This window comes from Chiloscyllium plagiosum, unplaced genomic scaffold (genome assembly GCF_037043375.1).
Source record: "Chiloscyllium plagiosum isolate Xiang-an unplaced genomic scaffold, Cpla_swu_hap1 HiC_scaffold_16, whole genome shotgun sequence".
Taxonomy (NCBI): domain Eukaryota; kingdom Metazoa; phylum Chordata; class Chondrichthyes; order Orectolobiformes; family Hemiscylliidae; genus Chiloscyllium; species Chiloscyllium plagiosum.
This window is the reverse complement of record NW_028270154.1, coordinates 34,108,539-34,131,703: the sequence shown is the minus strand read 5'-3', so window position 1 is coordinate 34,131,703 and position 23,165 is coordinate 34,108,539. Positions and strand designations below refer to the sequence as shown.

Here is a 23,165-nt window from a genome sequence, read left to right as displayed (position 1 = left end):
GACTATTAGCAATATAGTAGGGGGAATTGAGCCATTCGGCCCATCAAGTCTGCTCCTCCATTCAATCATAGCTGATATATTTCTCAATCTCAATTTCCTGCCTTCTCCCTGTAACTCTCCCTCTACACCTCCATCCACCATGACCAGGGCCTCCAACCCTCCGTTTTTACATCTCCCGACATCCCCAACAGTACCCTTCCACTGACACTCTCATTCATTTGGCTGAATTGGTCCTCACCCTTAACAATTTCTCCTTCGAATCCTCCCACTTTCTCCAGACCAAAGGGGTAGTCATGGGAACCCATATGGGCCATAGCTATGCCTGTCTCTTTGTCGGCTACGTAGAACAGTCCATCTTCCATAGTTACACCGGCATCACTCCCCACCTCTTCCTCTGCTACTTTGATGACTGCATCGTCGCCACTAGTACTTCCGCGAGGAGGTTGAGCAGTTCATCAACTTCACCAACAAATTCCACCCAAACCTTAAATTTACATGGTCCATCCCTGACACCTCTCTCCCCTTCCTGGACCTCTTCATCTCCATCGATGACGACTGACTTGACACTGACATTTTTTACAAACCCACTGACTCACACAGCTACCTGGACTACTCCTCTTCCCATCCTACCTCCTGCAAAAACGCTATCCCGTATTCCCAATTCCTCAGCCTCCGTCGAATCTGCACCCAGGAGGACCAGTTCCACGACAGAACACACCAGATGGCCTCCTTTTTAAAGACCGAAATTTCCCTTCTCACATGGTTGAAGATGCCCTCCAATGCATCTCATCCACATGTCACACCTCCACCCTCAAACCCCACCCCTCCAACCGCAACAAGGACAGAACGCCCCTGGTGCTCACCTTCCACCTTACCAACCTTCGCATAAACCGCATCATCGGCCGACATTTCCACCACCTCTAAACGGACCCCACCACCAGGGATATGTTTCCCTCCCCACCCCTTTCCGCTTTCCGCAAACACCATTCCCTCAACAACCCACGGCCCACAGGTCCACGCCCCCCCAAGAGCCCACCCTTCCCTCCTGGCACCTTCCCCTGCCACCGCAGGAATTGCAAAACCTGCACCCACACCTCCCCCCTCACCTCCATCCAATGCCCCAACGGAGCCTTCCACATCCATCAAAGTTTCACCTGCACATTCACCAATGTCATCTATTATATCCGTTGCTCCCGATGTGGTCTCCTCTATATTGGGGAGACTGGACGCCTTCTCGCAGACCGCTTTAGGGAACATTTCAGGACACCCACACCAATCAATCCCACCCCCAGTGGCCAAACATTTCAATTTCCCCCTCCCACTCTGCCGAGGACATGCAGGTCCTGGGCCTCCTCCACCACTGCTCCATCACCACCTGACGACTGGAGGAAGAATGCCTCATCTTCTGCCTCGGAACACTTCAAACCAAGGGCATCAATGTTGACTTCACCAGTTTCCTCATTTCCCCTCCCCCCACCTTACCCCAGTTCCAACCTTCCAACTCAGCACCATCCTCATGACCTGTCCTACCTGCTAACCTTCCTTCCCACCCAGCCGCTCCACCCTCCTCTCTGACCTATCACCTTCATCCCCACTGCCACCCACCCATTGTACTCTTTGCTGCCTTCTCCCACCCTCCTCTCTGACCTATCATCTTCATTCCCACCCCCATCCACCTATTATACTCTTTGCTACCTTCTCCCTAGCCCCACCCCCTCCTATTTATCTCTCCACCCTGGAGACTCCCTGCCTTCATTCTTGATGAAGGGAAAGTGAGGTCTGCAGATGCTGGAGATCAGAGCTGGAAATGTGTTGCTGGAAAAGCGCAGCAGGTCAGGCAGCATCCAGGGAACAGGAGAATCGACGTTTCGGGCATAAGCCCTTCTTCTTGATGAAGGGCTTTTGGCCGAAACGTCAATTTTCCTGCTCCTCAGATGGTGCCTGACCTGCTGTGCTTCTCCAGCCCCACTCTAATCGAGATTCTCTTCTCCCTGTAACCCTTGATCCCCTTACCAAACAAGAACCTATCTTTGTCTAAAATACACTCAGTAACTTGGCCTCCATAGCCCTTTGTGATGATGTGTTCCACAGATTAACCATTCTCTAGCTGAAAGAGTTCCCCCTCATCTCAGTTCTGAAAGGTTGATAACTTAACTCTGAGGCTGTGCTTTCAGGTCCTAGTGTCTCCTACTAGTGGAAACATCTTCTCCCTGTCCACTTTATCCAGGCCTCTTCATATTCTGTGAGTTTCAATGAAAGACCCCCTCATCCTTCAAAACTCTGTTATGTGCAGACCCAGAGCCCTGAACTACTCCTCATATGACAAGTTCTGCATCCTCAGGATCATTCTTGTAAACCTCCTCCAATGCCACCACATCCTTCTTTAGAAACGAGCCCCAAAATTACTCACTATATGCCATATGTGGTCTGACCAGAGCCTTATATAGCCTCAGCAGTACTTGTATTCTAGCCCTCTTGATATGAATACTAACATCACATTTGCCTTCCTAACTGTCAACCAAACCTGCATGTTAACCTTAAGAGAATTCTGAACTAGAATTTCCATGTCCCTTTGTGCTTCAGCCTTTCCCAATTTAGAGAATAGTCTACGCCTCTATTCTTTCTACCAAAGTGATCAACCTCACACTTACCCACGTTGTATTCCATCTGTCACTTCTTGCCCACTCTCCTAGCCTGTCCAAGTCCTTACCCACTTCCACAACACGACCTGTCTCTCCACCTACCTTTGCGTCATCTGCAAACACAGCAACAATGCTCTCAGTTCCTTCATTCAGATTTTTAATGTATAATGTAAATAGTTGTGCTCTCAACACAGACGTCTGTGGACCTCCACTAGTCAATGGCTGCCATCCTAAAAATGGCTGCTTTATCTCTGCCTTTTGCCAGACAGCCAATCCTCTATCCACACTAATACTTTTCCCCAATGCCATGGGCTCTTACCTTATTTAGCAGCCCTCTGTGTGGCACCTTGACAAAGGCCTTCTGAACTTCCAAATAGAACACGTCCACTGGCTCTCTTTTGTCTAACTTGTTTGTTACCTCCTCATAGAATCACAACTGATTTGTCAGGCATGACCATTCTTTGATAAAGCCACGCTGACTCAGCCAATTTTACCAATCACTTACAAATCATCCGAAAGCTGAACCTTAATGATGGATTCCAAAATCTTACCAATGACCAAAGTCAGGCTAACCAGCTTATAGTTTCCTGTCCTCTGCTGTGAAAGGTTAGTCCAAATCATGATCAGAATTGCCCATCTTTGGGTGTGCATTTGCACAACTTGCCCCATTTTTGCTCTCTTTATGAGAAAGATGCTCAATTTTCTAAGTATCTCATCAGATTCTATTCCTTATCATGGCATTAAGTGCTTAAATTCCAAGCTATTGTACCATGACAATGTAGGTGTAACTTTTACATTTAACTATTTATTCAGCTTTTCTTCAAGTGAAATTAAGAATGAGATTTGTTTGGTTGCTACAATTATTTTTCTTTTTAGCATGCAGCTATCACACTTCAATTAAAGATGTAGGTAACTAGATCAAAATGAAGGAGACAATTTTCTTCAGTGAAAGAAAGAGGAATTTTATTAACTACTCACCCCAGGAGCTGGTGAGAGTGAAAGAGGTAAGGGGTAATTTTTTTTAATCTAAAGTCTATATTTTCCTTTAATTTAGCATTAACTAATTATTACACTTTATGTTAAGAAAAGTTAGGCTTTATTGCAACCTTAAAGAAGCTGCAGCCAGTTAATAAGTTGTTGGTTCATTTTGTCTTTTGAAGCTTATCAGTTGTTTTCGGGGCTACATATGTTGTTGCATTATTCAAAAAAAAGGGTGTAAAGGGAGGCCAATCAGCCTGACCTCAGTGGTCAGAAATTACTAGGATTAGTTCTGAGAGATGGACTAATGAGGGGTAAGGGAAGGTCATGTGTAAGGGAAGGTCATGTTTTACTAACAGAATTTGATTTTTATGAGGAAATTGCAGGATGATTGATGAAGGCAGTGTAGTAAATCTTGTCCACATGAATTTTAGTAAGGGCTCATATGGCAGACTGGACCGAAAACTTAAAGCCCAGTGGATACAGGGGAATGTGACATGTTGAATCCAGAATTGGCTCAGTGACAGAAAACAAAGGGATTGATGGATGTTCATTTCTGGTTACTATGTTACAGGAAGGGCATAACCGCTCCACAGAGTGCTGAGGGGACCTATAAGATTGTTGCTCGGCATTGAAAATTGAAACCATGAGCAAAGACTTTATAGAGTAATATTGTTTTCTTTAGAACATTGGATACTGAAGGGTCACTTAATTGAGAAGTACTAAATAATGAGAGGCTTGAATAGAATGACGGGGAAGACCTGTTTTTCTGGGAGAGAGGTCTACTTCCAGGTGATTTAAGGTGATTGGTAGAATGATTCAAGGGGACCTGGAGAAAATCCTTGTTCCCAGTGGGTGTCAGGAATTCAATTTGGAATTGAGGTGGAATCCCTCAACTCATTATACACAAACCTTGGTCAGCATCTGATATATTGAAACCTGTAATGCTTTGGGCAAGGTGTTGGAAATTGGGACTTGAATGGGTGGCTAGTCTATTCAGCTGGTGTAGACATGAAGAGGTGAATGGCCTCTTTCTGTGTTATAAGTTTTCTCTGATTTTAACACACTCACATAAAACAGGTAGTAAGTTGTAAAAGGGAGAATACTTTGTTCAGGCAAGAACAATCATGGTCACACAGTTTAAAAGTGCTTAGTTTCCATGAGGAGTCAGATTTTTAACCTCAAACCGTAATTGTTTAATTGTTGACCAGTATTCTCAAGAATGGTGAGGTTTGTGGTTATATTCAAATTCATGGTAAATGGTTGTTTATGCAATTTACTGATTCATTTAGCACTATCTTCCAAGATGATAAAAGACAGAAAAAGAGAGTCGTTCAGTCCTGGCTGTTACCAATCATATAGTCATAGAGGTGTACAGCATGGAAACAGACCCTTCGGTCCAACTTGTCCATGCCGAACAGATATCCCAACCCAACCTAGTCCCACCTGCCAGCACCCGGCCCATATCCCTCCAAACCCTTTCTATTCATATACCAATCCAAATGCCTCTTAAATGTTGCAATTGTACCAGCCTCCACCACATCCTCTGCAGCTCATTCCATACACGTACCACCCTCTATGTGAAAAAGTTGCCCCTTAGGTCTCTTTTATATCTTTCCCCTCTCACCCTAAACCTATGCCCTCTAATTTTGGACTCCCGACCCCAGATAAAAGACTTTGCCTATTTATCCTATCCATGCCCCTCATAATTTTGTAAACCTCTATAAGGCCACCCCTCAGCCTCCGACGCTCCAGGGAAAACAGCCCCAGCCAGTTCAGCCTCCCCCTGTAGCCCAGATCCTCCAACCCTGGCAACATCCTTGTAAATCTTTTCTGAACCCTTTCAAGTTTCACAACATCTTTCCGATAGGAAGGAGACCAGAATTGCACGCAATATTCCAACAGTGGCCTAACCAATGTCCTGTACAGCCGCAACATGACCTCCCAACTCCTGTACTCAATACCCTGACCAATAAAGGAAAGCATACCAAATGCCTTCTTCACTATCCTATCTACCTGCGACTCCACTTTCAAGGAGCTATGAACCTGCACTCCAAGGTCTCTTTGTTAAGCAACACTCCATAGGACCTTACCGTTAAGTGTATAAGTCCTGCTAAGATTTGCTTTCCCAAAATGCAGCACCTCACATTGATCTGAATTAAACTCCACCTGTCACTTCTCAGTCCATTGTCCCATCTGGTCAGGATCCTGTTGTACTCTGAGGTAACCTTCTTCGCTATCCTGTACACCTTCAATTTTGGTGTCATCTGCAAACTTACTAACTGTACCTCTTATGCTCGCATCCAAATCATTTATGTAAATGACAAAAAGTAGAGGGCCCAGCACCGATCCTTGTGGCACTTCACTGGTCACAGGCCTCCAGTCTGAAAAACAACCCTCCACCACCACCCTCTGCCTTCTACCTTTGAGCCAGTTCTGTATCCAAATGGCTAGTTCTCCCAGATCTAACCTTGCTAATCTGTCTCCCATGGGGAACCTTGTTGAACGCCTTATTGAAGTCCTTATAGATCACATCTACTGTTCTGCCCTCATCAATCTTCTTTGTTACTTTATCAAAAAACTCAATCGAGTTTGTGAGTCATGATTTCCCACGCACAAAGCCATGTTGACTATCCCTAATCAGTCCTTGCCTTTCCAAATACATGTACATCCTATCCCTCTTCACACTGCTCTGCTGTTCTAAAGCAGCTGTTGAAATATGGTTCTGTGTGTATATCAGAGTCTGGCTTCATTGTTGTTTCAAAACTTTCATCTCCCTCATCATACAAGTGTGAATTAAAACAAACAAATCTGACTTTCTTGATGCCTGATTCAGTCGCCTAGTTTCAATGTCTTGAGAAAACATGGTAATTTCAGTGTGTTGGTTTAAACTTCTCTATACTGGTCTTTTAAATGTGCTTCAATATGCAACAATCATTTTGGTATTTGTTCCTTTTTAAAACAAATTTCAGTTATGGGGATCTCATGTGTAACAATTAGGCATACCATGTTAAGATTCAATAGTTCATATTTACTACTTTTGAAACAGGATAATCTAACTAAATTCTTTCAAAGCATTCTTTTCATGAAGGTATCTGGTGTGTTGCAAGAGATAAAGCATCTGCTGTTTAATCACACTCTCCTACTAGTGATAGACCACATGGTTGGTAGCTAGTTCTTGTCTTGTATCAAAGAAAATCATTATGGGAACCTATAATAAGATACATATATTTTTCACAACTGTTTCAAACTGTGTCTCATTCTTAAAAGAGGTACTATATATCTGGGAAAGTAGAAAGCCAAACAGTCATTCAACATTATGTACCAATGCCATGTTTATGTTTCCACACATTACATCTGCATATTTGAATATAAGTTGCATTTTAGTATATTCCAGTGTCAGAATTCTACATAGCAAATGTAATGATAGTGAAAAGAAGAAAATGGGCTTGGCACACAAAAGGATTAATAATTCCAGTATAATACTTCTTTCAGTATTTAAAAACCTACAGGCCTTTTGTTGTTACAAAGCTTTAAGAATTTTTTTATGCCTTTCTCAATTAAATGGCTGATACAGGAGACAGTTTTCCGATAGAATAGTTACATATAATCTCATGATTATTTAATATTTAGATAATAAACATCCTATCTCCCTGAGTATGGTCATCTCTTAGTTCTCATTTGATTAGTTCTTCTAATATCCGTTCTGATTTTAATTGTAATCATTGCACAAGAAGATGATAAAACAGATGTCCTTTCCGATGAGACTATGTGTTTCCATATTATTATTTTTTTCTCAAATTTGTTTTCAGTTCTCCACAAAAAATTGCTTTAAAACAATTCCTTGTGAATTTCCCAAGATTTCTTAGATGCAATTAGGGTAGCATGGTGTCTCAGAGGTTAGCACTGCTACCTCACAGCACCAGACACCGGCCTAACCAATTCTAATCTCGGAAGTCTGTCTACATGGAGTTTACACATTTTCTCCCTGTCTATTGGTTTCCTCCAGGCGCTCCAGTTTCCTCCCACAGCCAAAAGATGTGCAGGTTAGGTGGATTGCCCATACAGGTTGCAGAGATATGGTGGTGGGGGGGGGGGGGGCAGTGGGATGCTTTTCAGAGGGGTGGCGTGGACTCACTGGGTCGAATGGCCTGCTTCAGCATGGTAGGGATTCTATGAATTCATATCTTGTTAATCTTATGTTAGCAGACATCATTTCACCTGTGTGATATAACTCATGACAAGTTGGGAATATATTGATTTGAAACTTGCTTTGTTCCAAAATGCAAATCAATATTTTGCTGCTAAAGTGAAACAGAGAATAAATTATCTATCCCTAAATATCTTCACAGTTTAACTCAATGAAATAGCTTGTCTTAAGCAAATAAAGGGCAATTGGTCTAGAAATTGTTTTATGCCAGCCTGTTGGTGCAAACTGGATCCTGAGAATATGCAAGTCCAATCATCTTCAACTGCTTCATCGATGCCCTTACAACCATCATAAGGTCAGAAATGGGGATTTTACCATGTTCAGTGCCATTCATCAATCCAAAAAACTGAATTAGTACATTACCAAAAGCAGCAAGGCGTGGACAATATCCTGGCTTTTGCTGAAAAGTGTCAAGTATTATTCACACCACACAAATGTCATTCAATGGTGTTACCATCACTCAATCCCCTACTATCATCTCCCATTACAATTGACCAGAAACTGAACTGGACTGCATGTCCAAGTTTGGGAATACTGCGGCAGATAATTCATCTCCTTAGTCCCCAAACAATGTCCACCAGCAACAAAGCAAAGGTCAGGAATGCAATGGGATACTCCCCAGTTACCTAGATGAATGCAGCTCCAATAACACTGAAGAAGCTTGACAATCATCTTGGACAAAACAATCCACTTCATTGATACCACATCTACAATTATTCAGCCACTCTACCACTGAAGTTCAGTAGTTGCAGTGTGTACTATGTTCAAGATACACTGCAGAAATCACCAAAGGTCCTTAGGCAGCATCTTCCAAATCCATAACCTCTACCATCAAGAAGAACAAGGGCAAAAGATACATGAGAACACCACCACCTAAAGCTACTCACCATCCTGATTTGAAATATATCACTGTTCCTTCACTCTCCTTTGGGGTCAAAATTCTGGAATTCTCTCCATAACAGCATTGTGAGTCAACCTCCAGCTTATGGACTGCAGTGGTTCAAGATGGAAGCTGAACACCACCTTCTGAGTCCTGATGAAATGGTTCCAACCAGAAACGTCGACTCCCCTGCTGCCCTGATGCTGCTTGACCTAATATGCTTTTACTAGCTCCACACTTTATTGACTCACCACCTTCTCGAGGGCAGTAACTGCTGACCCAGCCAGTGGTGCCCACATCCCACGAATGAATAAAAAAAATCTCAAGGCACACCCATTATTGGGCTTTGCACATTAATTGTATGAGAGTGGCAAGCTGCAGATACTTGTGGGGCCATGATTTCTATAATAATTGATCAGCTGCTTCTAAGTTGTTGATTTCTCTGTAAGGTTAAAAAATATTGGGAAAGATGGGCCATACTGTTCCACTGTTTGTTAATACTTATCTCAATCACTTTTATATGACCTTGCTATATGCAAGTTGGACACCACATTGATCTAAGAACATAGAACATTACAGCGCAGTACAGGCCCTTCGGCCCTCGACGTTGCGCCGACCTGTCATACCAATCTGAAGTCCATCTAACCTACACTGTTCCATGTACGTCCATATGCTTGTCCAATGACGACTTAAATATACTTAAAGTTGACGAATCTACTACCGTTGCAGGCAAAGCATTCCATACCCTTACTACTCTCTGAGTAAAGAAACTACGTCTGACATCTGTCCTATATCTATCACCCCTCAACTTAAAGCTATGCCCCCTCATGCTCATCGTCACCATACTTGGAAAAAGGCTCTCCCTGTCCACCCTATCGAACCCTCTATGATCTTATATATCTCTATTAAGTCATCTCTCAACCTTCTTCTCTCCAACGAAAACAGCCTCAAGTCCCCCAGCCTTTCCTCTTAAGACCTTCCCTCCATACCAGGCAACATCCTAGTAAATCTCCTCTGCACCTTTTCCAAAGCTTCCACATCCTTCTTATAATGCAGTGACCAGAACTGTACACAATACTCCAAGTGTGGCCGCACCAGAGTTTTGTACAGCTGTAGCAATAACTTCATGGTTCCAGAACTCGATCCCTCAATTAATAAAAGCTAAAACACTGTATGCCTTCTTAACAACCCTGTTAACCTGGGTGGCAACTTTCAAGGATCTGTGTACCTGGACACCGAGATCTCTCTGCTCATCTACACTACCAAGAATCTTACCATTAGCCCAGTACTTTGCATTCCGGTAACGCCGACCAAAGTGAATCATCTCACACTTGTCCACATTAAACTCCATTTGCCACCTCTCAGCCCAGCTCTGCAGCTTATCTATGTCTCTCTGTAACCTACAACATCTACCTTATAACATTGATCATGCTTCATTATTGCTTTCAAAATTTTATTAGTTGGCTATTCCTGAAGCAGTGACTCTCCTCCTGATTCTTCAAAACCACTCCTCCATTTACAAGGTTGTCAGGGATGTAATAAAATGTGATGGAATATTTTCCATTTGCCACAACACTACTCAAGAATTGACTTTAATGTGAGTTGACACACACTGTCCAATGTCAATATCCACTGTAGCATATCTTTGGAGAATGACAAGAAAACCCCTTTAAGCCCTGTGAGTCACATTTGGTCTGTTAGTGACTGATCTAGAGGAAAAACCACGCAAAATTGTGACAAGATGATTTTTTTTTCTGGATTTTAAAGCGTTCCAGACTGATTTTCATACCTTCCTGCATAAAGGAACTTGCAAATGTACTCTGTCAAGAGCCAAGAAATAATGAAAAATGCTGTTAATTATTGCTGTTACATACTGTCAGTTGCCCATCGGGAAACAATCTTAGCAATGCAGTTATATTTTTAATGAATGATACAGAAACAGAAATAATAAGCTAGCAAGTCCATAGATATAGAGGAGTACAGGAAACTTTTGCATGTCGGGCAGTATTCTCTGTATTAGATTAGATTCCCTACTGTGTGGAAACAGGCCCTTCGGCCCAACCAGTCTACAAGAACCTCGGAAGATTAACCCGCCCAGACCCATTTCCCTTTGATTAACACACCAAACACTACAGGTAATTTAGCATGGCCAAATCACCTGACCTGCACATCTTTGGACTGTGGAAGGAAACCCATGCAGACATAGGGAGAATGTGCAACCTCTGCACAGACAGTTGCCCGAGGCTGGAATCAAACCTGGGACCCTGGTGCTGTGAGGCAGCAGTGCTAACCACTGAGCCACTATGCCACCCCTGATTCAAAGCCAATAGATCACACTTTAAATATCAGTAACTTAAATATAGACATAAAGTACAATTAACATTTGTGCACTTACTAAAAATCACTGAAATAATAGCCAATGTTATGATAATATTCATATAACACGCTTTTAAAAGTTAAAAATCTGAACACTTATTTTAGCTTTCAAGCAACACTAACAGTAATAACATTTCACTTTCTGGCTGTCTGACCAGTTCACATTAAATGTCTCCATCTCCATAGAATTTTCTGAGTTTAGTCACATATGCCCAATTTCATCATATCCCCAAAGGCAGTCACAATCTCCCTGCCCACAGATGTAGACACTCAAGAGTGTTACATTGTCCATCTGCTTGGTTTCTTATAGACCATCCATATATGTAATTTCAGGTTGCTGTTCCTGCCAAATACTGGCTTTTGATAAAGGGCCTCTGTTTCAGAAATATGTGTGTTTTTTCTTCTGTGTTAATTTGAGCATCTCTTACAACAGGTTTTCCCATTTGATATTTATCACAAATGGTTAAATTCTGGTCTGATGTCTTAAATCTAGTTTCATCTCTGGCTATCTGCTAATGTCATTCAAACACTCATATATATTACAAACAATTAAGATTTGAACATTAAACCAAATGTGCTAATTGGGAGATGGCTTCACTCAGTTGGCTGCACAGCTGGTTTGCAATGTAGATTGTTGCATATAACGTAGGTTCATTTCTTGTACCAGCTGAGGTTACCATGAACAATTCTCCTTCTCAGCTTTTCCCAATGCCTGAGATTTGGTCACCCTCAGGTTAAACCAACACCAGTTGTCTCTCTCCAATGAGAGACTAGCCCTATGGTCTGATAGGACTACGGTAACTTTATCTTTAGTTTATTTACATCTCCTTCTCAAGGTACCTTGTACAAGATATGACAACATAATGGAATTTTAAATCAGCAAAATGATCAGAACCATACTTCTGCCACAAGCATCTGAAGATGACAGCCATTCAGTTCTGCCGACATGGAGTAAGAACGACTCCAGTCTGCATGAAGCAACTTCAGCCACAAGAGGTAACCAGCTGATTTTATAAAAACTATGATCACACGGAATACAGGGAGAACTAGCCATTTGGATACAGAACTGGTTCAAAGGTAGAAGAGGGTGGTGGTGGGTTGTTTTTCAGACTGGAGGCTTGTGACTAGTGGAGTGCCACAAGGATCGGTGCTGGGTCCACTACTTTTTGTCATTTACATTAATGATTTGGATGTGAGCATAAGACGTACAGTTAGTAAGTTTGCAGATGACACCAAAATTGGAGGTATGGTGGATAGCGAAGAGGCTTACCTCAGATTACAACAGGATACTGACCAGCTGGGCCAATGGGCTGAGAAATGGCAGATGGAATTTAATTCTGGTAAATGCGGGGTGCTACATTTTAGGAAAGCAAATCTTAGCAGGACTTATACACTTAATGGTAAGGTCCTAGGGAGTGTTGCTGAACAAAGAGATCTTGGAGTGCAGGTTCATAGCTCCTTGAAAGTGGAGTCGCAGGTAGATAGGATAGTGAAGAAGGCATTTGGTATGCTTTCCTTTATTGGTCAGAGTACTGAATACAGGAGTTGGGAGGTAATGTTGCGGCTGTACAGGACATTGGTTAGACCACTATTGGAATATTGCATGCAATTCTGGTCTCCTTCCTGTCGGAAAGATGTTGTGAAACTTGAAAGGGTTCAGAAAAGATTTACAAGGATGTTGCCAGGGTTGGTGGATTTGAGCTATAGGGAGAGGCTGAACAGGCTGGGGCTGTTTCCCCTGCAGCATCGGAGGTTGAGGGGTAACCTTACAGAGGTTTACAAAATTATGGATAGGATAAATAGACAAAGTCTTTTCCCTGGGGATGGGGGAGTCCACAACTAGAGGGCATAGGTTTAGGGTGAGAGGGGAAAGATATGAAAGAGTCCTACGGGGCAACTTTTTCACGAAGAGGGTGGTACGTGTATGGAATGAGCTGCCAGAGGAAGTGGTGGAGGCTGGTAAAATTGCAACATTTAAAGGCATTTGGATGGGAATATAAATAGGAAGGGTTTGGAGCGATATGGGCCGGGTGCTGGGAGGTGGGACTAGATTGGGTTGGGATATCTGGTCGGCATGGATGGGTTGGACCAAAGGGTCTGTTTCCATGTTGTACATCTCTATGACTATTATTATAATGAATGATTTAGAAGTGTGGATATTCACTGTATCAGTCAACAAATAGTTTTGGATGTTTTCCCTGGTCTAATAATGATACATATGTGGGAGCCAATCATGTATTGCATTTTGTTTCTACTACTCTATTATTGACAACAATGGATTTCCTGACGGTACGAAGTATTTCCAGCTTTCAGAAGGAAGACGTGGAAACCAATCTGAGTGATTTTCTCAGGTGACACAGCATTAGAGGTAACTCAAATGTATAATTACAGATGGAGGTATAGGTAACCAATGTGCTATACCGAGTTAGTGGGCAGACTTTTCCACTTCTTGAGAAGTATGAGTAGTGGTGAGAAAGTTGGGAAAATATGGTAAGAATGGAAAAATCAGATTTCAGGTTTATAGCAAAATGCCCTTAATGTTTAAATGACAAGTTCTAAATTTTACCAATAGGCAGCAACTACCTTAATTCTGAGTACTTGCATCTCGTTCTTAGTTTAACTTACTTCATTTCTGTGTGGCTCCCAATTCTACTGTCCTTCCCTGAGAACCTAGACAGTGCCAATTCTGACTTAACTTTCATTGTGTTTACCCGGTGGCAGGAGCTGGCTCTTGCTTCTTTGGACCTTCAGATAACTTTTTTTTTCACAACAATGTCCCTTACCATCCTCTGTGGTATATGTTTTGTTCACCCTTCATCCATACAAATGGGCATCGCCAAACAACCAATGTCACAACATCTTCATGGCTGCTTCAGACCAACTTGCTTTCTGTCCATGGATGCTGCCTAACCTGCAGTGATCTCCAGCATTTGTTGTTTTCAGTCAACTTACACACCACTTCAGCCCCTCACTTTGGATCTCAGGGACACATGAATTACATGATTCTGCCAGATTGCTTTGCACATGGAGACACACATCCCATGTCTACACATTTAATTACCCGAGGTGCATCTCATGGCACTTAGTTTATCTTTGTACTGCTCATTCATTTTGTGCTTACTTGGAGGATGTCAACCCCTGTGGCTTGTATTGCTGTTCAGTATAATCAAAGAGATAGGCAGCTTGCCACAGATTAGAGCACTGAATAGTTAATGGGGTGGACATGTTGCTGTACAGCACCATGCTGGGTCACTGTCACACATACAACAGCTTGCATAGCAAACGCACTGCATGTGCTTCAAGAAAATGACCATGTCTGAAAGCTAAAGGTGACCAGTCCTCACTGATGGGGTCAAGGGTAATTTTAACCAGTTCACAATCAGTCGAGGGGTTTATCTGATTCCAGTGTGTGGATTGGCAATGGTCAGTCAGGAACATGGTCAGACCAGAGTCCTGGAATCCATGCCCTTGCAGCCTGAATATTGGAGCATGGTCAGTCTTTCATTTAATGTGCAACAAGCTGAGGAATTGCAGGTATGCAGTTGATGTGCTGTGGAAATATAAGTCTTGGATTGTGTCTTTCACAGTCAAGGCTTCCTGCTACATCAGTCCAAGAGATTGCCCATGGTTAGTCTTGCGATTTTGGGTGTTAATACTTATTGGGGTTAACAGGGACAGTCTGGGAATTCTTGGGAATGTGGGAAGATGAAGCTTGGGGATGGGGTTTAGTGGACTTTGATATTGAAGGATGCTTTGAGAGGGACGATCTAAAGAGAGGCTCTCCTGAGGTCCTTTGTAGTCAGCTTTAAATTAGTATTTTGCAACAGGTCGCAAACCAGTGCTCCTGACGCCATGAAATTCAGGAGAGTGTTGCATGTAGTAAAATGCAAGACAAAACATGTAAAGTGTCCGGCTGTTTATGCTCCCAAATAATGTGCCTTAAATTACATACAGTAGCCCATGAAGGTAGGTGATCCAAGGGGTGGCATGGCTACATTGACGGGATCATGGTTTTTTGCTATGATTGGACTTAAGCTTGTTATTGCTGAGAGGTGGGAAACCTTGAGACCTAATCTTTTACTTTCTTCACTGTTTTTGATGCAGGGCTCAAGGGAGATTACTGTCTCCATTCATCAGACTATGCTGAAGTATTTTGCTGTTGCTGATACCTCTGAATCAAAATATGTAAACCATTGCTCCTAAAGAATGAACTGTGTACAAAACAGAGGAGAAATGGTGCTCCTGGTGTTGACATTTACAAATGGCGTCACTGTGGAAAAGGGCTTACTTGTCGGTTTCTGAGATGTCCGAGAGTAACCAAGAAAACACGACTCGTAGAGTAAATTTTCTTTGTATTCTTCCTTCACAAAGCTCTGCAGTGCATGATTTTGGTTAGGTATTTAATCAATGTAACTATACTTACAACAAATAGCAAGTAGCTGAATTACTGTTTTCAAATCCGGGGTAAGTATGTGCACGTTTGTTAGCTGGATGTATGCAGATGGAAACTTGCCCACTGAATAAGGGGGGGCAGATGGGGTGATGGTGGGGTTCATACAAATAATTAGGTGAGAGGTGGGATGGGTAGAGGAGGAAGAACTCGAGGGAAATGGAGTGAAACCAAGGGAGTGGAAGGTGCAAGGCAAAGAGGAGACATCAATGGAGGAGTGTACAGTTCAAATCACAAAGGATGTAGCATTTGCCTGCTGGAGGGACTGACAACACCGAATCTGAAAGAACATCTAACGCAGACCTGAAATTTGCAAAGTGGGGTTATTCCAGGCTCCTGATTAGGCTTTTGATAGAACATTCATGTTTGAATTTAAGCACTTTTCCATGTTTCATCAAATGTTACCTAGTTAAAAAATGGAAAATGTTCAACTTTGAAGATAAATATCAGTTTCAGAGCTGGTTTGTGGAATAAATGTGATCCTTCCTGAACATACACACTCCAATTGATCTGGAGTTTTATTGCTGGCATCCAAAGAGTTCTGGGAGAATATCACATTCTGACTGATTGAGACCATTTGTCTAAAACAATTTGTTCAAAGGTAGTGGAAAAAGGCCTCATATGTTATGGTTCTCTTTCATTTTTAATTCTTCTAAAAAATGAAAGCAAAATATATAATGATACCAGGAAGGATTTTGATCAACAATAAATTAACTACCTTGTGGGTACAGCACAAGCTGTCTGTTCTTCCTTCTATACATCAAAGCTCCCTTAACATTTAAAGGGTGCCATCCCCTTGGGCTGTGTTGGATTATTTTCCTCAAATTATCTCAATTTCCTGTGTTGCCGTAACATTTGTCAGCTCGCTGTGGCTTGTTGAGATATACTTTTCATTGACAATTCCTTTCAGCAAGGAATGAGTAAGTTGTATGTAGATATATGAGATAGCCAACAGTTAACAGGATTTGTACTAAATCTTATGAACAATTCCATAAGCAAACAATTAATTTTATAAAGATGGAGAGATGCCTAACAATTTTAATTGAATTAAACAAAAGAAAACAGCCAGGGCAACTCCAGAAATAGAATTGGATGACAAATAGACAGCATAAACAAGCAATTTTATTCTTAAAGCCTTCTGGATGTGTGAATGTAGTAATTAACCATAAGACAATAAGATATTGGAGTAGAATTAGATTATTCGGCCTATTGAATCTGTTCCAGAAATCAATCGTGGCTGACATGTTTCTCAAACCCATTCTCCTACCTCTTCCCTGTAATCCTTGATCACCTTACTAATCAAGAATCTATCTATCTCTGTCTTAAAGAAACTCAATGACTTGGCCTACACAGACGTCCGCGGCAATGAATTGCACAGATTCACCAGCCTCTGGCTGAAACATTTCCTCCTCACCTTAGTCCCTTCACTGAGGCTCTGTCCTTGGATCCTACTCTCTCCTAATAATGGAAGCTTCTTCTCCACATCCACTATACTCAGACAGAGTCACAGAGATGTACAGCACGGAAACAAACCCTTCGATCCAACTCCTGTTTGTATATTTCTTCTTTCTTAGGATGAATTTCTGCTCTGCTTCCCGACTTACCCTAGTAACGCCTGCCTTCACTGCTCCATCATCTTTCCTGCAAGGTTCTCCTTTCTATCAACTCTGGTCAGCTCCGCCCTCATGTCTTTCCAGTTACCTTTACTCAATTGTAATACCATTACAGTCAAAAAGTGTGACGCTAGGAAAGCACAGCCAGTCAGGCAGCATCCGAGCAGGTGGGTTGACATTTCAAGCATAAGCTCTTCTCGGCTGTTCCTGATGAAGAACTTATGCTCGAAACGTTGACTCTCCCGCTCCTCGAATACTACCTGACTGGCTGTGCTTTTTCATGCCACACCTTTTGACTCTGATCTCCAGCAGCTATAGTCCTGACTTTCTCCTGCAACACATCTTCAGCTCTGATCTCCAGCATCTGCAGTCCTCATTTTCTCCTGTAATATCATTACATCTGATTCCAGCTTCTCCCTGTCAAACTGCAGGTTGAATTCTATCATTTTGTGATCACTGTGAGGTGCCTACACCTTAAGCCCCCTAATCAAATCTGCCTTATTACAAATCATCAAATCCAGAATTGCCTGTTCCTTAGTGGGCGCTATGACAAGCTACTCCAAAATAAATCTTGTAAGCATTTCATGAATCCCTTTTGTTGGGATCCACTACCAACTGATTTTCCCAATCCCTGCACATTGAAGCCCTAGGTGATATTGGAATAGTGTCTCTCTTACATGCATTTTCTATCTCCTGATTTATTTTCTGCCCACATCCTGATTATTGTGAGGGCACCTGTCCAGATGTCCCATCGAGGTGTTCTTTCCTTTGCAGTTCTTCAACTCTACCCACACAGATTCTATGCTTGCTGATCCTTTATTGCTGAGTCACAGAGTTGTACAGCACTGAAGTATACCCTTTGGTCCAACACATCCATGCTGACCAGGATGTCCTAAATTAACCTCGTCCCATTTACCAGCATTTGACTCATATCCCCCCAAACACTTCCTGTTCATGTACCCTGTAGATGCCTTTTAAATATAATTGTACCAACCTTCACCACTTCCTCTGGCAACTCATTCCATACAAGCATCACTTTCTGTGTGAAAAGGTTGCTCCTTAGGTTCCTTTTATATCTTTCCCCTCTCACCTGAAACCTAGGCCTCTAGTTTTGGACTCCCTTACACTGGGAAAAAGATCTTGGCAATTTACTCTATCCATGCCCCTCATGATTTTATAAACTTCCAAAACGTAATCCCTAAGCCTCTGAAGCTCCAGATATAATAGCTCAAATCCTCCAGTCTTGGCAACAGCGTTGTAAACCTTTACTGCACCTTTTCAACTTTAACAACATCTTTCCTACAGCAGGGAGACCAGAACTGAAAACAGCTTTCTAAAAGTCGCCTAACCAATATCCTGTACAGTCACATCAAGACATTTCAAATCCTATACTCAATGCACTGCCTTCCTCACTACTCTGTCTACCCTACTCCACTTTCAAGGAATTATGAACCTGTACCCCAAAGTCTCTTTGTTTGGCAACACTCCCCAGAACTCTACCATTAAATGTATAATTCTTACCTTGAATTGCCTTATCAAAATACAACAGCTCACATTTATCTAAATTAAACTCCATTTGCCACTCCATGGCCCATCAGTCCACTTGATTAAGGTCCCATTGTACTCTGAGTTAATCTTCTTCACTGTCCACTAAACCTCCAATTTTGGTGTCATCTGCAAACTTACTAACCAGTCCTGCTATACTTAAATTCAAATCATTTATTAAAATTATGAAAAGCATGGATTCTTGAAGCACATCGCTGGTCACAGGCCTCCAGTCCAAAAAGCAACCCTCCACTACCACCCTTTGTCTCTTGCCTTCAAGCTAATTTTGTGTCTGTGTGGCTAGCTCTCCTTAGATTCCATGTGATCTAACCTTGCTAACCAGTCTAATATGTGGGACCTTATCTAAAGTCTTGCTGAAGTCCTTACTTGACAATTTCCACTGCTCTGCCTTAACCAATCTTCTTTGTCACTTCATCAAAAAACTCAATTAAGTTAGTGAGACACAATTTGTCATGCACAAAGCCATGTTGACTGTCCCTAATCAGTCCTTGCTTTCCAAATGCTGTACATGTGGTTCCTGTCCCTCAGAATCCCCTCCAGCAACTAATCCACTACTGACATCAGGTTCACTGTTCTTTTGTTCCATGGGTTTTCCTTACCATCTTTCCTAAATAATGGTATTATGTTAGCCACCTTTCAGTCTCCCGGCACCTTACCCATCACTATTGATGATAAAAATATCTCAGTAAGAGACCCAGCAATCACTTCCCTAGCTTCTGGGATACATCTGATCAGCTCCCAGGGATTTATCCACTTAAAATTCATAAAAGTGGACGTCCAGCACCTCCTCCTCTGCATTATAAATACTTTTTAAGATATCACTGTTTATTTCTCCAAGTTCTCTAGCTTCCAAATCTCCATAGTAAACACTGACACGAAATACTCATTTAGTATCTCACACATCTCCTGTGGTTTCACACAAAGACAGTCAAATTGATCTTTAAGAGGCTCTATTGTCTCACTAGTTACTCTTTTGCCCTTAATGTACTAACAAAGTCTCTTTGGATTCTCCTTAACCCTATTTGCAAAAGCTATCAAATGCCCTATTTTTACCCTTCTGATTTCCCTCTTGATTATACAATTATTGCCCTTATAGTCCTCAATGGATTCAGTCGATTCCAGCCCTCTATAGATGCCGACATGCCTCCTTCTTTATCTTGACCAGAGCCTCAATTTCTCTAGTTGTCCAGCATTACCTACACCTACCAGCCTTACCTTTCATACTAATAGGAACATACTGCCTGTGGACACTCATTATCTCATTTTGAAGGCCTCCCACTTTCCAACCATCCCTTTACCTGTGAGTAGCCTCTCCCAATCAACTTTTGAAAGTTCTTGCCTGACACTGTCAAAATTAGCCTTACTCTAATTTAGAACTTTGACTTTTAGATCAGGCCTGGCCTTTTCCATAACTATTTTAAACTAATAGAATGATGATCACTGGCCTCAGAGTGCTCCCCCACTGACACCTCAGTCACTTGTCCTGCCTTATTTCCCAAGAGAAGGTTGAGGTTTGCTATTACATGATGAAAATATACTGTCAATCCCTCAAAAAAGCCTATAAAAACCAAGGGCGTAGTTGATAAAAGGCTTTTGTTCTTGTGCAGTGTCATCCCAAATTTGTATGAGTGAAATATGCTCTTTGCACAGTACCAATTGTTTGAGGTTATTGCGCTGAGATCCAGATCAGCTTCTAATGGCATTGTGTGTATAAAGCTTGCGGGCATAGTCTCTGCAACTCCTATCAATTGAATGGTCATAAGATTTAATAGCTTATTGAATTGCAGGGTCAGTTCAGAGATTAAATATTTCATCTACTGAACTGGGAAATAATAAATTTAACTAATTGTACAAAGGAATTCACTTCTCAGTCACCAATAAAAAGCTTACACTTCAGTCCTGAACAGATTGTCTTTCCAATTGTTACTTCATCCATGCTGGCAACAGTTGTTTACAATACCATATCAGTTAATGTGCTACATTGTGTGATTATAATGAGATGAACATTTCTTCAGTCCCATTTTTTGGCCTCAATTAAGCATCTTGTAGGGAGCACAGAGTCTAACTGGCATGTCCAAAGCTTGTCCAAAATTGATTGTTGTTATGACATGTTTACGTTTGTAAAAGCAAATGCAATGGGTCCACTTTCTACTCCAGTGAGATCAATACTCATCAGTGGTGAAAATGGCAAAAACACCCTCTTCTGTGTCACTAATTGCATGGAAAGATGTCTGCATATCTTATAGAAATAATTGGATTAACATTTGACTGATACAAATGGGCTTTACCTGGGAGAAAGATTCTGTGAGGATTTCCATTTTTGAACTCAGCGATTCCTTCAACCCCACTGAAAGGTGACCATGAGCAGACAACAGAAAAGAAAATTAACAGTTTTGAAGTGTTGCTCTTGCAAACAGTTTGATTGATATTCACTTAGATCACACTTGAAGACTGACAATTTGAGCAACAGGCAGAAAAGTTATATTGTCCATAAAGACCATAAGACCATAAGAAATAGGAGTGGAAGTAAGGCCATTCAGCCCATCAAGTCCACTGTGCCATTCAATCATCGTGATGGGCATTTCAACGCCACTTACCCGCACTCTCCACGTATCCCTTAATTCTTTGCGAGATTAAGAACTTATCAATCTCTGCCTTGAAGATTTCTAGTTTAAAATAGTTATGGAAAAGTACAGGCCTGATCTAAAAGTTAAAGTTCTAAATTGTCTAGAAAACCACACCCTGGCATTAATTATTACGTTCAATAAAGTCACCATAGTCCCAGCGGACCCGCAGGACTGCTCTCTTATTACAGAGAGATAAATAGAGTAAAATTGGACTCAACAGAACATTCACTGATAAAAAAAATACAATTCAAAGGTTCTTAACTGATAATGGAAATTGACTACAATAATTTATTGCTTTTTCTTTTTTATTATATTTCTTGTTAAGTCTGAAGTTGGGTATATTAAACTAACTGGATCAACTATAAGCAGTTTTGTAGAATCACAGAAACGTAAAACGTACAAAGACATCATTCAACCCATTGGGTTTCAGCTTGGGGACCCTGCAGCCTGCAGAACACAATATCGAGTTCAATTAGCAGAACACCTTATTCCATGTCCTTCACACACCACCGCACCCCAGGCCCTGTCATGACAGGCTGCTTTCAGCATAGCCAACCCACTTTCATGGATTATGGTCCCCATTATCAGCTTTTGTTTTTCCCAGGCAGACTTTCATCCATCCCTTTGTCTGCCTAACTCTTGGTCTCTCTCTCTCTCTCAGCTCCATCTCCTCAGGTCACTCCTTCCCTCCACCATCTGTCTTCAGTATATATACTACCTTAACCTAGCTGCTATCAGTTTCAAAGAAGGGTCACTAGACTCGAAACATTAACTCTGCTTTCTCTCCACAGATGTTGCCAGACCTGCTGAGTTTCTCCAGCAATTTCTGTTTTTGTTTCTGATTTCCAGTTGCTGCATTCAACTCATTGTGTCTGGTCAATTCTGTTAACTCTTTCAGATCAACAGTTCAATACCTGATCAGTAAAAGTACATTTCATTTTATAGGTTTCCATTCAGGTTTTAAAAAAGGAAGAGTGCAAGCAGAAATATATGTTTTGGAATTGACTGAAAATCACATTCTGTTTATGGAACAGAGATGAAGACCCAAAGTCTTTAGTGCAAGATCCATCAATAAAGTAAGATAGAGGTATAAGCCATGAATGTTAAATAACAACCAATAGTATGAAAGATATCAGCAGTAATCCTGGTGTGTATTACTATTACCAATCAGTCTGCTATGGATCCCCTTGTGGTTAGATTTGAATCTTGCAAACAGATGGAGCTGTTAATATCAGCTATTTGTTTTTGTTGACATTTATATTAATAAGGAGAACATTATTTAAAGGCATTTACTTAAGCAGTTGAAGATTGATGGATTTGTTCAACATTATATGTCAAAATATGTCAGTTTCTCTTGTCCTATTCTGCTATAACTATGAAGAAGTGGGAATCCCATTTGCCAACCTCTAGCTCCTCTAGCTCCATGCCTATCCATTCAACTTTTGTAATATTTGCAATGGTTACACCTGTCATTTACGATAGCACTGGGATGCTAACCTGTGGGTTGGTTGTTGTGGTGGAAGTTTTATTTTATATGACTGGAAACTCTTGGCAGATGTTAACATGACAAAGAACCAGAACATCTGCTCCCACTCCAGATTCATCTCTGTCTATTGAAGTGTGTTTTCATGCAATTTTCATGCAAGAAAATGCAAGGTTCCAGGATAGCTGTCAGATTTTCCAACTGTTATTAAAATTATATCAGTTTTTACCATTCAGTACTATATACATGTAAGTATATTCTAAGTGGTTAGTGTGAATAGTATTTTGATAACAATCATAACTGAATCTTTTGTTTGACCCTGTACTTCTATGTCTTAATT

General features: G+C 41.5%; 1 long non-coding RNA gene across 1 annotated transcript in view; it reads left to right on the top strand.

Moving 5' to 3' along the window:
• The window catches only part of LOC122556907 (uncharacterized), a 47,703-nt gene extending 35,658 nt beyond the window's left edge, over positions 1 to 12,045 (top strand). Inside the window, exons 3-4 of the long non-coding RNA XR_006313696.2 lie at positions 3,519 to 3,646; positions 11,923 to 12,045. This is a non-coding gene — a long non-coding RNA (uncharacterized LOC122556907). The remainder of the gene's footprint in view (positions 1 to 3,518; positions 3,647 to 11,922) is intronic.
• Positions 12,046 to 23,165: the final 11,120 nt, after the last annotated feature.